General features: G+C 46.1%; 1 protein-coding gene across 3 annotated transcripts in view; it reads left to right on the top strand.

Annotated features, from left to right (window-relative positions):
* The window catches only part of ARHGEF12 (Rho guanine nucleotide exchange factor 12), a 926,126-nt gene that overhangs the window by 499,727 nt on the left and 405,129 nt on the right, over positions 1-21,270 (top strand). The window lies entirely within an intron of this gene.

Genomic DNA, 21,270 nt, shown 5'->3' with positions numbered 1-21,270 from the left:
TGTTTGCAATACGCCGGAATGCAAAATGCCAATACTTTGCATCCAGGCAACCAGAGGCACTATCACAGGGGAATGCCCTATGGATAAGCTGGTCAAAAACATTTGCCTACGCTTTCCCCCCCGATACCACTGATCCCCAGGGTTCTCAACAAAGGCATGACGAGCAACATGACGCTCATCCTGGTGGTACCACAATGGGCCAGGCAGACCTGGTACTCACAGATAATGGAGATGGCGCAGGCCCCCCCCCACAAGTTCTCAAAAAGAAGAGACCTACTCTCCAAGGAAAACGGAGAAGTTCTACACCCAGAGCCGGAGAGCCTCAACCTCTCAGCCTGGCTCCTGAGGACTTGGAGTTCGCACATCTAAAACTACCAGAGAGCACCCTGCGGGTGCTGCGAGAGGCAAGAAGGCCCAGCACACGCAAGTGCTATGGGGAAAAATGGAAAAGATTCACTCAATGGTGTTGGAAGAAAAAACTCCATAGAAAACTGACCAGGGAATCTACGGTGCTAAGGTACCTCATGCACCTAATTAAAGCTAAGCTAAGCTCATCCTCGCTGAGGGTGCACCTGGCAGCGATTGTGGCGTACACAAGAGGAGAAACCGGGAGAAGCTTCTTCACATCTCAAGTCGTAAAAAGATTCCTGGAAGGGGCTAAAAGAATAGCGCCACCAAAGAGAATGCCGCCTCCGGCCTGGAACCTAAATGTGGTACTGACGGAGCTCATGAAAGCACCTTTCGAACCCATCCACAAAGCATCACTGCAAATGCTAACAATGAAAACAGCTTTTCTGGTAGCAATCACCTCGCTACGAAGGGTGAGCTAACTGCAGGCACTCACACTGCAGGAACCCTACATCCAGATATACAGTGACAGGGTCGTGATGAGAACAGACCCACACTTCATGCCAAAGGTGGTGTCAAGGTGCCACATGAACCAGAGTATTCAGATTCCTAGCTTCTTCCAAAATCCCACTACAAGCGCTGAGAGGTCGCTCCACACTCTAGACGCAAGAAGTGCTGTGATGCACTACATTGAAAGGACGAAGGGACACAGGAAAACAAAACAGTTCTTCGTATCCTTCGCAAACAGTTACATGGGTAAACCAGTGACTAAAAACACCATAGCTCGATGGATCGCAGAGACAATACAATTCTGCCACAAACAAGCGGGCCAGGACCTAACAGGAGGGGCACAGGCCCACTCCACCAGGAAGAAAGGAGCAACAATTGCTTTTTTGGCCAACACACCAATTCAGGACATATGCCTGGCGGCAACATGGGCTTCAGTGCACACGTTCACTAAGCACTATTGCGTGGATTTACAAATGAACAAAGAAGCACAAGTAGGACAAAAGGTGCTTCAACATATATTCAACAGCCAACGCTCATCTTCCACCCAACTGCCGCAAAAGTAACGAAAACCGCTACAAAATCTATGCACAGCATAGTGAATCCAGAAAGATTCACGCTGCAAAACAAATAGTTTCTTACCTGTCGGTGTAGTTTTGCAGCTTGAAGATCTTTCTGGATTCACTAGCGAACTCACCCGCCTCCGCCAGAAAGATGAGGCTGGAGAAGAAGGTGGAAACACATAGAAAAGAAAGCAAGTTGAAGCTTACAAGATACGTGAAAAGATACGTGAAAAGAATTACGTTGAAAAAACGATTAACAAACATAGCCATGGATTCACTACAAACACAGAAAAGAAAAAAAGAGACAGAAAAAAGAATCCGAAGATGGCGCCCAAGGGTGGTAGCTTCCGCCGGAAGCACACCGACGTCACCGAAGGTACACCAAATGGTGGGACGTCGACGCCCACCTGGGCTACGACAAAAAAAAAAAAAAAAAAAGAGAAAAGACTACGATTCCGGACCCAACCACCAGATTGCGGAATATGCACACATAGTGAATCCAGAAAGATCTTCAAGCTGCAAAACTACACCGACAGGTAAGAAACTATTCGTTTCTGTCCTGTAACTCCAGTTCTGTAGTAGGGGTATCTCTGTTATAGTCATAAGCGCCCGCCCTCCTCCCCGGTGGAGAGAGATATTCATGTAAGGAATGCTACAGGTCTGGCGTGTTACGCCTTCAAAAATAACTGAAAGTTAAAGGAACCTGCAGTGCATTCTGGGATACTGTGAAGTTCTGGAAAGTTCTCTTAAAGGCACAGTATCCTGTTCTGAGCCACATAATGGCAACCTATGGGGCTTGTCTGTCCATTTCTTCCTCTCTATCATTCCAGAGGGTTTTTGCTGTTAAGGCAAGGTTTTTCTCCGTGGAGAAATCTGGACAGGCTGTGCTGTTTGTGGATTTTTGGTGGAATTTCTAGTTGAAGTACAGGACAGTGTAGCCTGTGGATATAGGCTGCATTATCTGTCTTTAATTCTCTCTTAAGTGTCTGTGCAGTTCTGCATTTTTCGACACTTTAAGAGATTATTTTTGATTGCTCCGGGGTCCATACACATGGGCGGGACTATTCACTAGATTATGACTATAACAAAGATACCCCTACTACAGAACTGGAGTTACAGGACAGAAACTACTCCTTAAAAATCATACCAAATACTGAAAGGTAATTACTTACCTGTTCTAAGTTGAGACCCCAGTGCTGGACCTAGGAGCCCAGTAGTGGATTACAAAAGTAACAAGATCGTACTTTAACTGCAACCTGAATTTTCTCTCATTGGATAACATTGCCAGTTTTTCATTGAAAAGTTTCTAAGTGTGAACTTTTAAAATAGCTTTATATTCCTTAAAAATCACTGCAATAACAAAAACGTTTTTACTCAACTGTTTTCAGCTTAGATCCCAGGACTGAATCTAGGATCCAGTCCTGGAACTACCAGAGTAATCTACTGCAACCACTGTACCTATTGTGTTAACAAAATGTATTGCCTTTCTGCAAAGTACTCATCTGAGACCTCTCGTATTGAGAACAGTATATTTTGATACCTGTTGTTTCTAAAAATAAAACCACTATATCTTTGATATGAAAACAATTGGCCTGGAGTTCAGTCTTTGAGTGTGTGAAATCGTTTACTGACTGAGTGGGTACAACAAATGCTTTGCACTGTCCTCTGGTACTGCCTTACTGCTCGACCAAGCTACCACTTTAGAGAGTAAGGTCACACCTGGCTTTAACCTCTGTTATGGCAGAAAAAAGAGAGAGTATTCCCTACTAAACCCAGAAAGGACCGGGAAGTGTTGTAACCAAAAAAGAAATTCCTTTCTGTGTAGTGCAGCTTAAAGCATTAATATGACTTGTAAACAATGACACCTATTCAAATCAATTATATCCCCAACTAATCATACATTGCATATAAGTCGAATCATAACATAAGATGTATCCAAATAGTTTTTATTAAAAAAGTTTCATCAATGAACTTAATGTAAACACTTTATCACACATAAAAATAGTTTTTCCAGTTCTTCTAAAGCAACAATATACATATATTCATAAATCACAGTACATAATTTTTTATACATAAATAAACAGTCAGTTAAAAATAGTTTTGTCGACGCGTTTCGGTGCTTCGATGTTTGGAACACCTTCCTCAGGACTATTTTAAAACATCTTCTTTCTAAAAAATATATACAACATCTATTAGTATACAATGTATGGGGATTTTATATTTTTACTTTTATGGTGTCAGGAGCAAAAGATCTTGATATTATTTTACATTTTGTTGCAATTTTATTTTGCGGTATCAGTATAGATCCACGAGTTGAGGTAATCATAGATAATCCCCTGTAACCCAGCTTTATCGTCAGCGGATCTGTGTGTGAAATGACATCGTTTTAGACATTTAATAAACCATAATGGGAGTAGAAAATCCAAAGAAGCGGGAGATGTAACATTATTGCTTACTTTGTAATTTGTATAGGACTATATGAGTCAATAAATAGACTTCGAGGAACTTTATAATAGTGGTTCCTGCTTATTGTTAGGTCAATCCCAATCCATTGTTCTTTAAGGATTTCCACGATGGTCGTACCTCTTTCTTGATTTGAGGTAATCTATAACCTCTATAAACAACAATAAAAAGATATTTTTAATGAAGGTAATGTGCATATGTTCCATACATATGCACATATAAACCCAAGTTATATTTGTTAATATTGTTTGTGACAAGGGTATTTTTACTTGTTATAATATAAGTTTTCCTCCCGTTCTATCTTTTCATATTTTGCATTTATGTCAAGCCTGTTTAGACAGAGTCTAAACCGTTTTTAAATAAAGCAGGCTGGTTCTATTGTCCACCATGTTGGGAGACAATCCTATGCTTTAAATAGATCCCGTTGTCGCGGGATACTCAAATTGACAGAGGAATAAGTCGGAACAGACTCTCAGTTTTACTGTTGACTCGCCCAATCCTCCTCGCATTTCAAGCGAGTTTGCGGGCAACCTTTTAAAACAATGCTCGAATCTATTTAACGAGCCCTCTGGCGTGAAATCGTTTGGTGCAGCTCTTACCTCTCAAGACGACAGACGCACCGCCGAACCGGTCTCCCTGGTATCCCGTGTTAGAATAAATCCTGCACCGGGCTCTCACTATTTATACACAAGATAATTGTGTTTAAGTGAAAGATTGTTTTCACCTTTGAAAGCGTACTTTCGGGCAGCGTGGACGCCATGTTTGTAGTTTTTCCTCGGTTGTTGTCAACTACAACCGCACTAGAGGACGGACTGGCCTGCATTCACTTGTAGAGTTGCCGTATCCTCGTTGTTTATATTTGCGGCCCATATATGCACGTATTTGATATTTTTCTTTCTGTATTTAGGGACGGGTTAACCTGAGGTAAAAATACCTATTTTATCAGTTTGAGTTGCGGTATTTTAGATTTACACTGCATCGGATGACGATCTTTATATCTAGAATGGACTTACTCGAAGCTTGCTGAGTTATAGTTTTTAAGCAAAAATTCCTGTTGGAAACCGACTATTTCTGGTAGGCTAAGGCTGATGCCCAAGCCAGGCAGAAACCACCATTCCAGTCAGGGCAAGGAAGTCACACGCCAAGATAACCCCTGCTCGCCCTCTAGGTAGCATGGCGCGGGCAGTCTAGGCTAAACTCGGAGGCGATGTGTAAAGCATTTGCGTCAGCGCACAACAGCAACAACATACTAGGTACACCACAAAAGAGACTCCACACCAGGTTATATTAAAATAACTTTTGTATTGTCAAAACATATCAGATAGAAATTACACATGTACATTGTGCCAACTGGCACGGCAATATTCACAAGGGATTATTTACAAGACAGGGCCACATGGGCCATTGTCTGAATCAACACTTTGCAGATATAGAAATACTTGTCAGAAATTAGAATAAAAGTATATAAACTTCACTGTAACACAAAGTAACAGTTATAGATCACACCCAGTAACTACTGGGAACAGGTAAGTACCACCTACGCAACCCTAAACTCCTTGGGAGACTGTCACGCAGGGGACCAGGACCTCACTAGGACCACCTGTACTAAAAAGAACAACCACCTAAGTATCACACAGCATTTAGGGGTCTAAGAAAGAACACATTACCCATGATGTATGAAACACATTCAGAGGAGTAGAAAAGACAACCACCTAAGTATCACTCAGCGTTTAGGGGTCTAGGAAAAGGACACATTACCCATGATGGAGTAGTGTGGCTCACTGGTTAGAGGCGGCAGACCTAAGAGCAGAGGACGGCCCGGGACCAGGGTTCGATTCCCGGCGCGGCAGGTTTCTGGACCAGGGTCAGCGGACTCGATAATTCTCTCGCCTCGGTGCCCACTCTGATCAGCGATCACACTCGGCAACTCTGGGCATTAGCTTGCCTCATCTTCACTAACGGCCCCACCAGACCGCCGGGGATGCCTGGTCTCACCCTGGAGATACCCATTAAGGGACCATCTCTCAGGGAAGCCAGGAAGGGTTTCGCAGCGGTCGAAGCGCCTTGGGACCCTACGGGTAAGTAGTGCGCTATATAAATGCCTATACATACATACATATACATGATGCAATAACCTACATTCAGAGGAGTAATAAAGACAACCACCTAAGAATAAACACATTTAGGGGTATAAACCAGAACACCTTACCCATGATGCATGAACACATTCAGAGGAGTAATAAAGAGAAACACATGAGGCCTAAAGCATTCAGAGGTGTTAAGAATAAAGCACATGATGCAATAAAATACATTCAGGGGTGCAGCGCAAGAAGACACAGGATGACTAAACATTCAGAGGTGCAGCGCCTGGAAAGAAAGACACATAATGCATAAACATTCAGAGGTGCCATAACATAAGTCAATAGCGCAAAAACACACAGTAGGCAATTACTATTAAAAGCATAGAAATCGCATTGCGCCAACACTACATAAGCCACTACCTGTGGCAGTCCCTAGGCCAACTGGCCTTGTGGGGCAAAGATGCCCTGAGTCCAAAGTCAGGGTGCGCTGCCATGCAGCGCCAGTCTCAAAGTACAAAAAGCCTAAACGTGGCAGCTGCCCACAAAGTGCTGGACAGCTGGAAAACAACAAAACTGCGCCAAGGCCCTCACTGGCCCTTAGGCGTCAACTGCGCCACTGCTGGAGCCACACAGGCTCTGGGCACATCGCACATGCCCCAGACGTTGGAGCTCTCAGGCTCAGCAGACAATTCCCCCTCGAGCCTTCCTGGACTCTCCAAGCGTTGGGGCGACCCACTGCCAACCGGGGCCGCCCTTAAAGCCCTCGTGGCTTCACACTGACCATGAGCGCGAGCTCGCGCTACGGGGGAGGGGCGGACACCGACAATGTGTCCCGGCGCCCCTCCCTGCTCTTCTGCCATCGTGGGAGCCATCACGTGCCCCTACGGAGCCTCTCGGGGCCCTCAGATAATGCCCCCAGAGCCGTCTCAGGCTCTACACACCGTTGGGGCGGCCCGCTGCCATCCGGGGCCGCCCTGAAGCAGTGCCTCTAAACCGGCACCAACACGGAGCAAGGCGGGCCCTCAAGAGCCCCTCGCGGGCTCTGTACTCACGGTGGGGCGACCCACTGCCATTCGGGGTCGCCCTTACTCGGTGCCTCGACCGGCACCGCACGGAGCTTCCTGGCATGCCCCCAGAGCCTCTCAGCGGTAAATCACTGCCATACGGGGCCGCCCAATCTTCAGGCCCACAGCGTCGCGGAGCCCCCCCCAGCCGCTTGCACTCACCGGCTGTCATCGGCGGGGGCTCTTCTCTGCAGGCCGCCCTCTCGCTCTTCCTCCTCAGATGCCACCGGGCTCCCTCAGCTCACGGGAGCCCGGCCGACCTGCCGCCATGCGTCCTCTTCTCTCCCGTCCTTCCCCGGGCTCGCGGTCGCCATTCCTCGGCACCCGGGCTGCGGGGCAGGACTTCCGGCCGGCCGCGCTGGGATTGGCCGGCCAGCCAGGTACTTCCGGGTCGCCGCGGGCAGCGCGGCGGCCCGATTCAGGCAGGCAGGCGGGCAGGCATTAAAGATCTCGGCGCGGGCAGCCGAAATACAAGTACCGATAAGCGAGGTGGGCACTCGCAATGTAAATAAAGCGCTCCCAGCGCTAAATGACGACCCACAGCGCTATAATCCAAATAAAGCGCTCTACAGCGCTAGAAATCAGGCAGAGCGCTCCCAGGCGCTCAGGGACAAGTCCAGCCAAGTCCTTCAGGGGGATGCAGCAAAGTCCCTCCAGGGTAAAGCAAAGTCCCCCATCCTTCCAGGACAGGCAGAGGGGTCCCCCAGAGGTCCAGGCATCCAGGGGCTGGGCAGCGCCCGCCCCTGGTAGATTCCAGTCCGAAGTAAGAACAAGACAAGAACATTTTGGAAGGGGCAGAGCCCCTTCTTATACACAGAAAAAGCTTTGAAGCCCTTTGAAGTCGTTGTGTAAGCGAGCCCTAAGCTCTGGGTGTATCTGGTTTCCCTCTCCTGTCAGCCTCAGGTCAGAGGTGACAGGGGGCCATCAGGAGGGAGAGCCATCAGGGGTGGGCTGCCAGGCACGGCACGGCACCACCAGAGCTCTTTCCACTCCTCCCTAACAGCAGATGGGGGCCTTTCATCTACGGCTTGACTCAGACCCCCCCTCCTCCAGACAGTCCATCTACCAACAGGCCCAGGCATGCCTGGGCCAGGCCCATCAGCCAATCACGTGCTAGCAGACTCACTACACAATTATGCCAACTTCTAAAAGTGGCGCTTCTGGACTAGATACCGCCATGCCGCATACACCATTCTGCAGCATTCATTCTCACGAGTTCATACATATCAAACTCGCCCCTGCACTCCCCATGCATCAGGAATCTACCATGGGCATACATATTCCCCATTCATTCCTATGGGAGGGCAGGTCACTCACCATCCATACACAGAAAGCACACGCACTTTACACTGTACCACAGTGAAAAAGTGCGCAGAGGCCTACAATCACCAATCCAGGTTCCAAAAACAGGCTAGGAAAAAGCAAAAAGTCACGGGGTAAACCTGCCCAAAGGACCGGGTCCAACAATTCCATTCATTGATGATATCTCTTTTGGGGTATTGATTTTATGAAGCCTTTACTAGATAATTCTAGCATATTCACGGAAATGCTTTTTATGGAGAAAATCTCTGCCATTTTAGTAGTATTCAACTGCATAAGTCCGTCTTCCTGGGGCTAGTGCTTCGTTATTTTTACTTTTATTATTTGTGCTCAACATATGTACAGAATATTACCGTATTAGATGACGTGTTAGATAACGAGCGCTCCCGTTGTATTATGGGATCTTTTACTGTTAAACAAAAAAGTGTCACTATTACTCTTACTATAAGAACCGGCCATGTTTTATACACTTTTTAAAGTTCAACAATTACTCTTGCTATTAGGTCCGGCCATAAATTATATAAATTTGGAAGTTCAACAATTATTACTTCTGCCAAATCAGTATAGATACCCATTTCAATCGGAGCGTCCGTAAATCCCATCATTATTAGTATGTAAACAAGTATGGTATATTTTTAAAGGATCGCATCGCATTCAATACATTATGGTTTCACAACAGCAGTGCATAAATCAATTCAATAGAGATATATTCCATGAGATCTTTGATCTTTTCACCATTACAGGGTACATCGTAACACTTAATTGTATTATTTGTTTACTAATTTTTGTCAACATTGTCCATATCTTGAATCTAAATATCAATCTTTTTCTCAAGTATACAGTGCTGAAGAAGATCTTGAATTAAAGTTAGTATATCAATATGGCACATCAATTTAATTACATTTATTATCTCAATATGATGGACTCAAGGAGCCAATTTGTATCCTATTTCAAGTCCCCATGGTAAACATATTTTTATTTAAACAATATACATTAATTTATAGACACTGAGTGTTTTGAAGTCCAACTCTTTTTAAAGTGAACAATATTCATGAAAACATCACCTTCCTTTATACAGTAAATTACCATCAAACAATAACACATTAGAACATCACATTCCTTAGTACACATACAGTGATGAGATTCTGAATACGAGATTATACCTATTGTGTATATTTACAGACAGCTGGATTTATCTGACTAATCTCTCCCACTCCTCTCTACTGTTTAGGCCATGGGTGTATGTTCTGAACTTAGACATACAGAATTGTTCTCTTTGTTTACATTTCTTTTCAGTATCTCCCCCTCTCATTGTTGTTTTTATTTTCTCCACTATAAACCATCTAAGTTCATCTTCTTTGTGGTTTACTGCTGCCCAGTGGTCAACCAATGGAGCATTTTTCTTTTGATTTTTGAGGGCTGATCTGTATTCTGATTGGCGCAATCGCACCTCCTGTCCAGTTTCACAAATGTAACCCTTTTGGCATGGACATATTATTAAGTATATGACATTGGATGTCCTACAATTCACATGTTCGTTCATCCAGTGTGATATACCATTCAATTCAATCCTGTCAGATTTTATAATGGATCTACAGTGGGAACAAGTTCCACACGGTAGATTTCCTCAGATAGGCTTTCCCTGATCAACACTCAATTGGCAACCTTTTTTAGGCTCTCTATATGTTTGGACTAAACAATTACGGACAGTCCCATTCCTTCTATTGGAAAAAATGGGTTTTGGTAGAGGTATCCTTCCTTCTTTATTTAAAATTGACCAATTTGTATTGATAAGATTTTTAAGTTTGAAGCGCATACCGTTGTAGTTTGACACCATTACGATATTAGTCTCAAGTTGTTGCATTCTATTCTTGGGTTCAAAGAGAGATTCTCTATTCTGATATTTCGCTCTCTTATAGCTTTCTCTTATTAATCTCTTTGGATAACCCCGTTAGGCCAATTTAGTTTTTAGATTTTCTGCATGTTTTTCAAAGGTAATCCTAACCTCTGTTATACCTCTGGGGTTTGTGGACTCTATACACGCTGTACCTTATCTTGGTCCAGTATATATAGAGCCACTTTCTCACAATGTGTTCTGGTAACAAGGCAGGAACAGCCATACCCTGCCGAAGTAGGGCGTCAGCTCAACGTTTTTGGGTCTACCGCACAGCGGTCGGTAAAGCCGGCAAAGAATGCCTAGTGGACTTGTGTATGCAGTCTCCCACTCCAGCTACTACACAACTTGGGATTCACTATAAACTACACCAAGTCACATTTTCAGCCCTCCCACATACATCAGTATCTAGGGGCCACATTAGATACCTCCAAAGCTCTGGCATATCCCAATCCAGCCAGGATAGCCAGTATACAAACCCTAATCACCAAATTTCAGCCACACTATTCCCTACCAGCGCGGGTGTTCATGCAACTCAAAGGAATGATGGCCTCTTGCATTTCATCCTACCTCACGCAAGACTCCAGATGCCCCCCTTAAAAAAATGCTTAGCACGTCAGTGGAACCAGGCTCAGGGACAACTTACAGATCTGGTGTTGGTGGACAGCCGCACACATCGCTCTCTGCAGTGGTGGAACACACAAAACCTTTCCAGAGGGCGGCCGTTCCTAGAGCCAGTTCCGCAGATAGTGCTAACAGCAGATGCATCACTCGCCGGCTGGGGAGCCCATCTCCTAAACCACACAATTCAAGGCAAGTGGACCACTCAACAAAAAGTGCACCACATCAATCACCTAGAATTACTGGCAATATTTCTATCACTAAAATCATTCCAAGCACATCTACACCACAAAACTGTCCTAGTCCGGACGGACAATATGACAGCCATGTATTACATACAAAAACAAGGAGGCACACATTCTTTGCAGCTGTCTCAGCTGGAACAAAGCATATGGAGATTGGCCATTCCACAAAACATATACCTTCTGTCAGAACACTTTCCAGGAGTTCACAATCAGATAGCGAATCTGCTATGTCAACAGACAAAGGAAATACACGCATGAGAACTTCATCCTCAAATTCTTCAACCATTTTTCCAAATGTGGGGTCAACCAGACATAAATCTGTTCACCACACACGCAAACACAAAATACCCAACCTTCGCCGCCAGGTTTCCACACCCATCGTCCAAAGGCAATGCAATATGGATGAACTGGTCAGGCAGATTTGCGTATGCTTTTTCCGCCACTCCCACTAATTCACCAAGTGGTACGCAAGCTCAGACAACCGTCTCTCAAAATGATCCTGGTGGCTCCCACATGGGCACGCAACTGTGGTTCACAACACTCCTGGTACTCTCAGTAGTTCCACACCAAAAACTATGTCTCTCCCCAACGTTGCTAATGCAAAACCATGGAGAAAAAAGGCACCCCGATCCAAGCCAACTGAATCTAGCAATCTGGCTCCTGAAGTCCTAGAGTTCGGTTTCCTTAACCTTCCACTGGACTGTATGAACATTGTAAGAAAGTGGCTCTGTATATACTGGACCAAAGTAAGGTACAGTGTGCACAGAGTCCACAGTCCCCAGAGGTATGGCAGAGGCTAAAGTTGGATATAACCCTACTCTCTAAAGTGGTAGCTTGGTCGAGCAGTAAGGCAGTATCCGAGGACAATGTAAAGCATTTGTTGTACCCACTCAGTCAGCAAATGGTCTCACACACTCAAGAACTGAACTCTAGGCCAATTGTTTTGTATCAAAAGATATAGTTGTTTTATTTTAGAACCAACAAGGTATCAAAATAAACTTTTTCAGGATGAGTTACTTTAGTTAAATACTTTTCAAATAAGCAATAGACTTTTTGAATGCAATAGTTAGTTTGTTGCAATAGGCAACACAATTTCAAACACAATGCAACATTAAGCTCAATGGGAATTTTTAGTTAAATGCAATTAGTTATTTTGTAGATTAATTTTCTAACCACAGGATTGGATCCTAGATTCAGTCCCGGGACATGAGCTGTAAACAGTTAAGTTAAAGCGTTTTGGCTACAGTAGTGATTTTTAAGGAATATTATTGTATTTTAAAAGTCGACACTTAGAAACTTTTTCAGTTGAAATTACCAATGTTATCCTATGTAAGGAAATTCAATTTGCAGGTAAAGTATGTTCACGTTACTTTTGTAATCCAGTGCTGCACTTATAGGTTCAGCACTGTGTAAACAGGCAAGTAATTACGTTTTTATCGTTGGCACGATTTTTAAAGAATTCTTTTAAGTTTCAAAAATCTACACTGAGAAACTTTTTCAGCAAAAAGCAGGCAATGATATCCTATGGAAGGAAATTCAAGTTACTGGTAAGTACGGTTAAAATTACTTTTCAGGGTCAGTACTGAGCTACAAGATGCAGCACTGAGGTCTCTCCTGATAACAGGTGAGTAAATCGGAATTAGTTGTTCTGCTGATTTTAGATGAATATTTTAAAGTTCCAAAACTCCACACTTAAAAGAATTTCCAACTGAAACCAGTCAATGTTAGCCTATGGAAGAAAAGTGGGTTATCGGCTTTTAGGTAAGTACTCGACTGGCAGAGTTAAGGTTCTGCGCATAGACTTAGGGGTCTCCCAGGGTCAGGTAGGTACAGTTGGTACACCCTCAGCGGCACAGGGGCAGCTAGGTGCAGGGGTAGTTAGGCCCAATGTTATCCAATGAGAGGCAGGGGGCCTTCGGTTGGTGGCTGCTGGCTAGCAGGCCACGCGGCTGTGGGAGTAGTGCTCCAGGTCACTTGCTCAGGTCAAATGGGGAAGTAGGATAGGACAAAGGTTGCACTGCCAGGGGCACTCGGGCGGCTGGGTGCAGGGTGCTTTTGAGCCGTCGGGCGCTCAATGTTATTCATTGGAGATCTTGAAAAGGGAACAAAGGCTGCAGGCTCGGGGATAGAGGATCTTCTGGAGCGACCAACACTTCGAGTGGTAAGTTAGGATCTTGGAGGATCTGTAGGCACCCAGGAGTTGGGCACAGAGCGCCGTGGGGCGCCGGGTGCAGGGGTGTATTTTGAGGTCGGTAAATCTTACCACTTGCTGGTCGCGGTTGGAGGGGTCCCTGGTCCTGAGGCTGCAGGCGTCGTCGGGGTCGTCGAGGAGGGTCCTTGGACAATGGATTCCACTTTCAGAATTGCCGGGGGGATGTCCACAGGGTCTTTGTTAACTCAGGCACAGGCCGGGCTCGGCGGGTGCAGAGTGTGCTAGATTTGCGGTTCCTGGCTGTCACCAGGAGTATTGTTGTTTGAGCAGAACCACTGCTCGTGGGAATCCCAGTCTTGGTAGAGTCACAAGGCAGTCAGGTCCTCCGGGGTTTTTGAGGTTGCTGACCACAGAAGGAGCCGGGGTTTTGCAGGAGCAGGTTCGAGAGTCGACAGACCTGTAGGGCTGGGGCCAAGTCAGTTGGTGTCGTCCTCTTCTTAGCAGCTACACGGCAGGTTTCCTTGTTTCTTGATCTTCGTGCTTGTTTCGGTATCGGGAACTGAGGAAGGAAGGTTCAGGGTGCCCCTAAATACTAAATTTAGGGGCGTTACAGGTAGGGGAAGGGCAGAGACCAATAGGTCCCTGTCCGGGGGTGAGTATGCCCCCTATCCTGCTCCTCTCCTGTGGGAGGGGGCAGGAGCCTATCTCTGATTGGGCAGGGCTCCCCATCCTCAAGATGGCCAGAGCCTGGAGTTGTGCTTCACCTCACCTCTCCCACCTGAGGGGTGGAGTTGGCACAGGCTGGCACACCCCCTTTCCTCACGTAGGGTTTCCCGCCAGTCTTCCCGCCAGGTTGGGGGTCAGAACCAGTTGGGGGCCAGTTGCTGAGTACAGCAAGTGGCCTGGAGAAGCTCACAATGGCGGCATGCCTTTGAAGCTTCCCCCTGCCCATCCTGGGGGAGGAGACCTAGCACCTCGACCAGGATGTTCATTGTTGCAGGTCCAGGAGAGCGGGGGCTCTCCACCCAGGGGACCAGCAACAGGTCTGCTGTGTGGCAGCCTAGGCAGCCTCCCAGACAAGACATGGATTGTAGGTTAGGTTTAAGGGGGCCTCTCTAAGATGCCCTCTATAGTGCATTTTACATTAAATCCCACACTGGCATCAGTGTGGGTTTGATGTGCTGAGAAATTTGATATCAAACTTGTCAGTCAGCAGTGTTGCCATTATGGTGCTGTGGAGTTCGTAATGACAACCTCCCAGCACCATATACTCTTAATGGCATCACTGCAATTACAGTGCCCAGGAATGGCCCTGGGTGCTGTAGGGGCACAGGGCTCATGCACCTGTGCACACACCACTGGCATAGGCACCCAGCTAGAGGGGTGGCTGGTGTATGCCAGGGCAGTGGGTTTGTGGGCATGGCACACAGGGATGTGTGCCATGTCGACTCTTTGTTTAGTTCTGCACCAGGTCACTCAGCCTGCAAAGGCAATGTGTGTTTGTCAGGGTACAGGGCCCGAAGGGTGGCACAATAAGTGTGGCAGCCCTTAGGGGTCTTCTCTGGTCACAATGCTCTGGGTACCTAGGGTACCATTTACGAGGGGCTGACATGTGGCCAGAGATGCCAAATGGGTTTAGGCTTTAGTACAGATTTTAGGGAAGGAACACAGGCCTTGGGTACCTGATTGGCAGGGACCCAGGGCACACCAAGGAAAAGTGCATTAGGTATCAGGCAAAAAGTGTGTGTGGGGGGGGTTTACTGCAACAGATACCCACTTCCTTACAAACATCATTAAAGAAGCCAGACACCCTACCACTAGAGCTTGCTATGGAGCAAAATGGAAAAGATTTGTCATCTACTGCAATAACAATACAATCAATCCGCTGGATGCTTCAATCCAGGACATCATTTGCTATTTGTTACACTTACAAAGGTGTAATCTAGCATATTCATCCATAAAATTACATCTAGCTACACTTGCTGCTTATTTACAAAACAGACAACACTTGTCACTATTTAGATTACCTCCAATTTAAGCCTTTATGGAGGGCCCTAAAAGGATAATTCCTCCCACACTGCCACCCTCTCCAGTGTGGGATTTAAACATTGTCCTTACCAGGCTCATGTGTCCCCAATTTGAACCTCTACACAAGTGTGAACTGCAGTTCCTCACATGGAAAGTAGCTTTCCTTGTCGCAATTACCTCTCTCGGGAGGGTAAGGGAGATCCAGGCTTTAACCATACAAGAACCATTCTTACAAAAACATTGTAACAAGGTGGTTCTTAGAACAAATCCAGAATTCCTTCCCAAAGTAGTCTCTGCTTTTCATCTTAACCAATCAGTTGAGTTACCAGTGTTTTTACAAAACCCGGACTCTGTAGCAGAGAGAGCTCTTCACACTCTGGATGTCAAAAGCGCCCTTCTTTATTACATTGACCGGACTAATCCCTTTAGAAAAACAAAACAACTGTTGGTAACCTCCTCACAACCTCATAAAGGAAACCCCATCTCCAAAGTTGGGATTGCTAGGTGGATAGTCAAATGCATTCAAATATGCTGCCAAAAGGCTAAACGCACATTAACAATTAACCCTAGGGTGCACTAAACACGCAAACTAGGGGCTTCCATGGCATTCTTAGGGAACATTCCCTTAGATGACTATCTGTAAAGCAGCAACATGGTCTACACCACACACCTTCACCAAACACTATTGTGTTGACGTGCAGGCTAAACAACAGGCTTCTGTAGGCTCGGTTGTTCTTAAGACACTTTTTCAAACCACTGCAACAGATACAGGTGACCCCCGCTAGGGGAGACACTGCTGTACAGTTTATGCACAGTGTACGATCTGCAGCTCATATACCTCGAATGGAAAATGCTAGTTACCAGTGTGAGAAAGTGCCATCTTTCTTGCATTGGTATGTCCCCACTTTTTTTCTGATTTGCTGATGTGCTTTGACTGAGTGTGCCCTGGGCTCCTGCCAACCAGGTAACCAGGGCCTGTGTTCCTTCCCTAAAACTGTGTTGAAACTAAAACCCAATTGGCATCTCTGGCCACCTGTCAGCTCCTAGTAAATGGTACCCTAGGTACCCAGGGCATGGTGACCAGAGAAGACCCCTGACGGCTGCAGCACTTATTGTGCCACCCTCAGGGGCCGTGTACCCTGACACCCACACACTGCCTTTGCAGGTTGAGTGTCTAAGTGCAGACCTAAACAAAGAGTCGACATGGCACACATCCCTGTGTGCCTTACCCACAGAACCCACTGCCCTGGCATACTTCAGTCACCCCTCTGGGTGCCCTATGCCAGAGGAGTGGGCATAGGTGCATGAGCCCTGTGCCCCTACAGTACCCGGGGCCATTCCTGGGCACTGTAAGTGCAGTGATGCCATTAAAAGTATATGGTGCTGGGAGGTTGTCATTACGAACTCCACAGCACCATAATGGCAACACTGCTGACTGACAAGTTTGGTACCAAACTTTTCCGCACATTGAACCCGCACTGATGCCAGTGTGGGATTTAATGTAAAATGTACCAGAGGGCATCTTAGAGATGCCCCCTGAAAACGTAACCTACAATCCACGTCTGGGCTGAGTGGCTGCAGAGGCTGCCACACAGCAGACATGTTGCTGGACCCCTGGGTGGAGAGCCCTCCGCTCTCCTGGGCCTGCAACAATGCACATCCTGGGCGAGGTGCTAGGTCTCGTCCCCCAGGATGGGCAGGGGGAAGCTTCAAAGGCATACCGCCTCTGAGAGCTTCTCCAGACAATTTGCTGTACCCAGCAACCAACCCCTATTGGTCCCTGCACTTGCCCTACCTGTAACACCCCTAAATTTAGTATTTGGGGGCACCCTGAACCTTCCTTCCTCAGATCCCGATAAGAAAAGAAGAAAGAAGATCAAGAAGAAGACCCACTGACTTGGCCCCAGCCCTACCGGCCTGTCAATACTGGAACCTGCTCCTGCTTAATCCCGGCGACTCCTGCGGACAGCAACCTTGGGACACCCGGAGGACCTGCCTGCCTTGACCCTCTTAACGACTGGGACTCCCATAAGCAGAGGCTCTGCTTCAACAACCAACCCCTGGTACCAGTCAGGAAGCTCAAGACCTGCCCACTCTGCACCCGCCGAGCCTGGCCCGTGCCCGAGGACGTCCCCCCAGCGACTGGGACCCAAAGTCCAGTGCCCAAAGACCCTTCTCGACAAACCAGATGACGCCTGCAGCCTCAGAACCAGGGAACACTCCAACCGCGACCAGCCAAGGGTAAGATTTCCCGACACCCAAAGACACCCCGGCGCCCTGCGACCCCCCATTGCCTCCCTTTGGGGTATCTACCTCTTCTCCAGGATCCCAACTTACCTCTCGAAGCGGTGGTCGCACCTGAAGAATCACCGTCCCCGAGACTGCATCCTTTGTTCCCTTCTTACCTTTCCCATTGAATAACATTGAGTGCCCGACGGCTCAAAGGCACACTGCACCCAGCCGCCTGAGTGCCCCTGGCAGCGCAACCTGTGCCCTATCGTACTTCCCCATTTGCCCTGGGCAAGTGTTCAGGAGCCCAGCTCCCACATCCGAGTGGCCTGCTAGCCAGCAGCCACCAACCGGAGGCCCCCTCCCCCTCATTGGATAACATTGGGCCTAACTACCTCTGCACCCGGCCACCCCAGTGCCGCTGAAGGTGACCCAACTGTACCAACCAGACCTTGGGGGACCCCTGAGTCTATGCCCAGAACCCTAACTTCCCCAGCCGAGTACTCACCTGGCAACCGGTAACTCACTTACCTGCCTTTGGATAACATTGACTGGTTTGACTCGAAAAATCTTCGAAGTGCCTACTTTTGAAAACTTAAAATATTCACATAAAATCAACCTAATTCCGAAGTACTCACCTGTGATCATGAGAGAAGCCAGTACTGCATCTTGTCGCCCAGTACTGAACCGCAAAAGTAATCCTAGTCGCGTTTACTAGTAACTTGAATTTTCTCCATAGGAATCCATTGTGTGTTTTTCTGTGAAATTTCTTCTGTCTACTTTTGAAAACTTGAAATATTCTTTAAAAATCATACCAAATACTGAAACGTAATTACTTACCTGTTTTAAGCTGAGACCCCAGTGCTGGACCTAGGAGCCCAGTACTGGATTACAAAAGTAACGAGATCGTACTTTACCTGCAACCTGAATTTTCTCACATTGGATAACATTGCCAGATTTCTGTTGAAAAGTTTCTAAGTGAGAACTTTTAAAATAGCTTTATATTCCTGAAAAATCACTACACTAACCAAAACACTTTTTTCTAAATTGTTTTCAACTTAGACCCCAGGACTGAATCTAAGACCCAGTACTGGAACTACCAAAGTAATCTACAAAGTAATCCACTGTGTTTATATAGAAAAACCCATTGAGCTCAATGCTACATTGTGTGTAGAATTGTGTTGCCTACTGCAACCCCCTGTGTTTATTGCCTTTCTGCAAAGTACTCATCTGAGACCTCTCATATTGAGAACAGTATATTTTGATACCTGTTGGTTCTGAAAATAAAACTATATCTTTGATATAAAAATAATTGGCCTGGAGTTCAGTCTTTGAGTTTGTGAAACCTTTTGCTGACCCAAGTGTGTACAACAAATGCTTTACACTGTCCTCTGGTACTGCCTTACTGCTCGACCAAGCTACCACTTTAGAGAGTAAGGTCACAAATCCAAAGAGCACAAAAAAACAGCAGACCAAGGTCAAGCACAATGGTTCTAAAAGTTCACAGTATTTGGTGGTGCAACAACTTCCAAACACCCGCTGTTTTAAGGGTGCTAATTCAAACAATAAGCAAAACCCAAAGCGGAAGGTGCACTCAAATCAAAGTCAGTAAGGCAGATAAAAAAAATTTGATGATTATTTCTTCTTTATTCAATTCAAACAGGTATTTTCATAGAGCACAGGCACAGCCAACGTGTTTCGTTCCCTACGTGCCGTGGGAACTTCATCAGGGCTGTAAAAAGTGACATACATGTACATAAATATACATAAATATACATAAAAATATATACAACAAGACATAACACATCAAGAGAGAGAGTATATACAGTATCATCATTTACTACAAATACACCAAAATTTTCAACAGAAAGTGTAATAATCTGAAGACCCAAAAACATGCAAAACATGATATAATATACAAGGTATATGAAACAAACAAAAGATGTGAACCATACAAAGTTGAGATTAAAACAAAAAGAACGTCAAGTGAAACAAGTCACTCCGCATTCCAAAATTTAAAAAACATTTGTGGATAGAAAAGAGAATGTAATCCCCTTTACTAAAAGAAAAGAAAGAAAGTTTTTTTTTTTTAAAAACAATTGGCCTGGAGTTCAGTCTTTGAGTGTGTGAAATCGTTTACTGACTGAGTGGGTACAACAAATGCTTTGCACTGTCCTCTGGTACTGCCTTACTGCTCGACCAAGCTACTACTTTAGAGAGTAAGGTCACACCTGGCTTTAACCTCTGTTATACCTCTGGGGTTTGTGGACTCTATACACACTGTACCTTATTCTGGTCCAGTATATATATAGAGCCACTTTCTCACAACCAGTATGCCTCTGTTCTTGGCATGTAGAGCTGCAGAGTCGTACACGCCCACACGCCTCCCCGGAACCTGTATCTGTTACAGTATCATCTTAATTAGATACATTCACATGGACATCTCTTTTACTTCTTACTAACTCATTTCCCATCATGGCAAAAAAACAATCTGAGGATTGAGTCGATGCCCATGCGCACTATCGTCCAAGGGAGGTGTCACCTATCTCGTGACTACAAAAGACTCTTCCAAGACAACAACAAGGTCCAAGCATCTTCGCCCAACACCAGATGATGATTAATGCACAGTGTACGACTCTGCAGCTCTACATGCCAAGAAGAGATGCATACTGGTAAGTAGCATTTTCCTTCTCGAAGGCATTACTTTTCCCTCCTATTCCTTTCGTAATGCCACAGTGGGACTTGAATCTGGTTCCTACATGTCTAATGTGCGCTCCCTTTGAGCCTCTGCACAACTGTCCTCTTCGTCTACTGACCTTGAAGACTGCTTTCCTGGTTGCCATCACCTCTGCCAGCAGAGTGAGTGAGCTCCAGGCTCTTTCTTGTAAGCCTCCTTTTCTATCAGGGTTGTGCTCAAGACACGTCCATCCTTTCTGCCAAAGGTTGTCACTGCCTTTCACATCGGGTAGAATATCACTTTGCTCACCTTCTTTCCGCCTCCGCATCCTTCTAGAGAGGAAGAGAGGCTCCACCGTCTGGAGCCAAAACGTGCGCTCTCGTTTTACTTGAACCGCACACAACAGTTCTGGGTGGATGACCAGCTCTTTGTTGGCTATGATGGAGCCAAGAAAGGTCAGGTTGTACACAAGCGGACTATCTCCCGATGGGTCGTCTTGTGTATTAAAGCCTGTTATTCTATGGCTAAAAAGGATGCTCCATTAGGGCTGCGTGCCCATTCCACCAGGGTGACGGCTGCCACTACGGCGTTGGGACATGGTGTCCCCTAACAAGATTTATCTCAGGCAGCTAGGTGGGCCTCGCTGCACACTTTCACTAAGCACTATTGCCTAGACAGCCAAGTCAGGGGAGACCGCTTCTTTGGCCGTTCTGTTCTCCGTGACTTCCTAGTGTGATCTTGGTTCGCAGACCCACCACCGGGGTTGGTATTGCTGGGATATCTATTCTAAGGTAAGGAATCTATTACTATGTGTTTCTTTCACATGAACAAGTTACTTACCTTCGGTAACGATATATCTGTAAGAACCATGAGTAGTGATAGATTCCTTACCGCCCCACCCATTCTCCTCGTTCTGCAAACTGATTTCTAGGGTTAAGGTCATCCCTTTCAGTGCCCTAGTTTCAAGGCACCAGTGGTCAGTATCTTGCATGGCTCTACCTTTTCTGTCGCGGAAAGTCGTGTACAGTACTGACGTCAGCGCGCGAGGGCAGCGTCTAAGTAGCTGCAGCGACATCAT

The sequence above is a fragment of the Lissotriton helveticus genome, chromosome 3_1 (genome assembly GCF_964261635.1).
Source record: "Lissotriton helveticus chromosome 3_1, aLisHel1.1, whole genome shotgun sequence".
In the NCBI taxonomy this organism is placed as follows: domain Eukaryota; kingdom Metazoa; phylum Chordata; class Amphibia; order Caudata; family Salamandridae; genus Lissotriton; species Lissotriton helveticus.
The sequence above is the reverse complement of the archived record's forward strand: the minus strand, read 5'-3'. Positions and strand labels throughout refer to the sequence as shown.